Below are 4573 nucleotides of genomic sequence, written 5' to 3'. Positions count from 1 at the left end.
CTAGGGAAGTAACAGGTTATAATGTCAAGTTGGAAACACTTACGGTGTCACAGTTCAAACAGGGGAGCATATGCTCGGTCTCTTCCTCGTATCCTCAGCCTCTCACTGACTCTCAGCCTCAAGAAATTAAGCTCAGGCAAATGTTATCAAGCTTTTTCAATTTGGCCAATTATGTGCGATTTTCACTCCTCCAGTAAACCTAGGCCTTGAAGGCACCTGTCTCAACCTTCGGAGGTCAGCAGGCCTAGCGCGTGCTCTGTCTCTCACTTGTATCTTATTCTCTGTCACCCCTCCTGCAGGGACCACTGGGCCATTTGAACTGCTGCGTCTTGGTCTCACTTTGAGAGTTTTTCAGTCTTGCTCTATTTCATACAGGAATTTCTGGCCCAAAGAACATGCTCCTTCTTTTCTTGATGACCACCAGGCCTCTGAGGTCATTTAAACCTGGCCAATCCCCAGTCTGTTCTACAGACAGACATCTCACTTGCCTCTTCCCAACCAGAAGGTGCCATTTACCTTATTTACAATATCAGCAAGCTATCCAATCCCCTTTGTGAGCCACACACAATTAACATTTGCATAGTCCCACCCAGCCACGGGATGAGGTTCACTGGCAATGGCTAGGACAGCCATATTGGAGAAGCCACTGTCATGAGACTTGGTGAAATAATATATCTAGCAAGGGCTGTTGTACATAGGGTCACTATGAGTCGCAAGAGACTCAACAGCACATAACAACAACAACAACAGCACACAACAGGGCTGCAATGAGTGGATCCCAGCAACCTCTTCTACCAGTGACCGCCCCTCCTTCTCCAGGAAAATGAGGTCCCAGGAAATGGGAGTCTTATCTCCATTTCCAGCCTCTGAGAGTTAGGGTGGAGCCCACAGCACAGGCCTGAGCTGGTCCCATAATGACTGGCTTGGGGAGACATACTTCCCAACCTAGTCAGAGTAACTTTATGGATTTGCTAAGAATTCTAGAACATTCTGTCTCCCCACATGGGGCGCGGGAAGGATCAGGCCTCTGGAACTGCCATGAGCCATCTCATCTCTCAGAGGGAAAGAAGGTATGAACTGGAACCAACACGGAAAAGGAAGCTGGACATTGGTGATATCCAATCACACTTCAGCAGTTTCAATTTACTCACAAAGAGAACTTGTTCTTTTACTTTCAGGGTTTTCTTAAAAAAAGTCTCCAAAGCCCCCCAGTCATGTAGTGGCTTTGTTGAGACTAAAACGTATGCCTCTTGACAGGTAGGTCCTCCAGTGCTCTCACCACCAAGCTTCTTCTCCTTGGAATGACCGTCACTTTGCATGTCTGTTACTCATCACCAATATTGCTGTCAAGTCAGAATCAACTCAGCCGACCCTCCAGCTTTCTGAGATTGCACATCGCGCAGAAGGAGACACACACTCTTCTCCCTTGGAGTCGCTAGTGGATTCGAACTGCCAGAGAGAAGCCACCTTTGGGTGAGCAGTGCAGCTCCCTATGGACTATGCCACCAGAGCTCCCAGTGCATGTAAAACAGAAGCAAAGGAAATCTGGACAAATTTCCCTGAGGGAAGTGAGGAGAGAGGAGGAAAATGGGAGGGAATTAAAGAGCTGTGTGGGCAGATCTGTCCGTAGGAGAGAGAAGTTCCCAGCAATGCAAGGAATCAGGTTATGATAGGAAGATGTAGAAACTGTTCATTGGGGTGTCTCTGAGCCATGGAGGAGGAGGTGGGGGGGGGGTGAGAGAAAAAGCAAGTCTGGAATCTTCTCATGCGTCCACCAGGGGGTTCATCATCAAGCAAGATGGCCTGATTGTGACTGGTTGGGCAGCAATATTAGTTTGTTTATTTTCTCAAGTGACTGAATTGGTCTAAAAGAAAAGGAAAGGAAGGAGAAAGGGAGGGAAGGAAGACAGAAAGGAAGGAGGAAGGAGTATTAGCTTCAGGTTCAATTGCATCCAGGTGTTTAGACGTGTCATGCCTGACTCAACATTTTTATTTCCATTTCTGTGGTCTCTGCTTTCCTTGGATGCCTTCATTCTCATGCAGGCTCTCCAACTGGACGCCTGCAAAAGCCCAAGCTTATGTTGTACCAATTCTAGTAACCCCAGAGGATAAAGAGCTTTTCTGACTCCCTGTTGTTTGTTGTTGCCAGGGAACCTCAAGTTGACTATGACGCAAACCTATGACCTTGGCCCTATCCTGCACCATCCTCACTGCCTTTGATATGCTCACGTGCATTCTTTCTTTATTATTAATTTTTTTAAATTGTGATTTTAACAGAAGTTTACAGAAAAGTTAGATTTTCATTCATTCATTGTTGCACATTTTTTTACCCCTTCTTCCAACCCATCTTCCTCTCTTTCTCTGACCCTCCACCTTTCCCACCATGATGTCTTTTTTCCAAGGACTGTTCCCTCCTGACCACACGCCCAAAGTAGATGAGATCCTGTTTCAGCATCCTTGCCTCCAAAGAGCACCCTGGTTGCACCTCCTCCTGGACAGACTTGTCCTCCTTCAGGTAATCCTTGGGAAGTCCCAGAAACGCACTTCATTGGCCGGACTGGATCACATGCCCTTGTGTTGAGCAACTGCTCTGATCAAGAAGTAGATATAGTAATTAGCCAATCCTGGGTCACGCAGATGTCTAATCATACCTGAGCCACTGAAATGAGACATGGGGGCAGGGTATTCTCCAACAAAAGGAAATCTAGATGGTGCCATTGAGAGGAGGAGAGGATGCTGTCCGCTACAGGTGGTAAAAGTGATGAGAAAAATGCTAATAAGAGTTTTTTTTTAAAGTCGTAAAGTCAAATAAATTTGGAAATAATAGTTACGTGAAGATTTGCACAGGATTTGATGGTGCATTGTGACCACATGTAAGAGGACCCTAGGGAGTACTTCTTTCTTTTTTTTTTTAAATAATTTTAATGAGCATTTACAGAGATCTTGGATTTCCATTCATTCACTGCTGCACTTCTCTCCCCGCCCATCCCTCCCACCCCCGCAAGTTTGCTCCTCTCTTTCAAAAGTAAAATAAACACTCTTTCCCTGGTACACAATCCCCCTGCACCCCTCCCACCGCCCCAAGTACATTCCATTATGCAATCTTAATTGTGGACTCTTGTGAACTCTCTTTAAAAAAAAAAAAATTTAATTTTTTTTTTCGGTCAGGCATCAATATTTATTAATACAAGACGAAACACATTCAATGAGTTAATAGAATGCTGTCCAGCCAGATGTTAAATTTAAAAATGTATACCTAGTCTAATTTCAAATAAATTAAAAAAATCTTTATACATAATTACATAGTACTATAGTTTGAATTTGACACTAGGAGATATTTTGACAGAAAGTAAACAAAACAGCGTTTAGGACTAAAAATTATTGTTGTATCTTTACCATCTTCTCAAAAAAATTTTATTATTTTTGTGTGTGTGTGTACCGTCAAATCAGATCTGACTGGTACAGGAGGAGATTGTCCCTCCTTCCCCGGCAGAGCATCTGGTGGATTCGAACCGTGCGCCTCTGGGATTATAGTTGCAGCTCCTTACCACTAGGCCACCAGAGCTCCCCAAAGTGCATTTTTTAAAAAAACCACACTAAACCCGAGGAGACTCAGAGTTTACCCAGTTACAGGATGCCAGAAGCTGCCTCCCTTTGCCTGAGGGCCTGTTGTGATCACAGGACTCCATTGTGCCTTTAAAAGTGATGGTCAGAGGCTTTGGAGAAGTAGCAGTGCAGAGAACAGCCACAACCACTGACTATATACAGACAAATGTCTATATAAATCCCGCACACTCCCTAACGTGGGTAACTTTGCCTGGACCCAGAGCCCCCTGCAGCTCTGAGCTCCACTTGTCCACAGTGGGGACTGGCCTTTATCAGCTACCTTTTCCCTGTCTCACTTCCCCCACACCTTTCTGGGACCAACTTTCAAATAAGCTACTTACACTAAAAGCCTTACTTCAAAGCCTGCTTCTAGAAGAATCCAAATCAAAAGACCTATTTCCTCAGAATCACTTGGACATCTCTTTCAGAAACTCCCTCACTTATTAAGTCTATCTTTCCTCTGACAACAGAATGCAAGGACCTATTTTTGGTCCCCAGCTTCCATCAGCGGGGGATTCTCCACACTGACCGATGCCATATGCTATGAAGCTCTGGAACCAGCTTTATTGAATCAGCTCTCAGCAATCTTCTCCCCCCTCCCAGTCTAGCCACTGAGAGAAGCAAAGCCACACCCTCTCTCTTGGTCCAAGGAACACAGCGGGCAGCTGTCTTTGGTACTTCATCCAATTCCGCACTACCATGCACCAAGGCAAAGACTCAGCCTCGTTGCCATTGAATTGGAACCAACTCATACCTGACCCTCCAGGGGCCTTCTGGAGGTTCAGTTTTCTCCCAACGGAGCCGCTGGTGGATTAGAACCACCAGAGATGCCACGTTTGTGTTAGTAGTGCAACTCCCCACAGGCTAGACCATCAGGCCTGCTTGTTATTGTTGTGTGTCATCAAGTTGGGATTGACCCGTAGCAGACCCTCCAGTGGGTTTTTTGTTGTTTGTTGTTATGTGCCGT

Source organism: Elephantulus edwardii, unplaced genomic scaffold (assembly GCF_000299155.1).
Source record: "Elephantulus edwardii isolate Elephantulus edwardi_28Jun2011 unplaced genomic scaffold, EleEdw1.0 scaffold00186, whole genome shotgun sequence".
In the NCBI taxonomy this organism is placed as follows: domain Eukaryota; kingdom Metazoa; phylum Chordata; class Mammalia; order Macroscelidea; family Macroscelididae; genus Elephantulus; species Elephantulus edwardii.
This window is presented reverse-complemented; position numbering follows the sequence as displayed.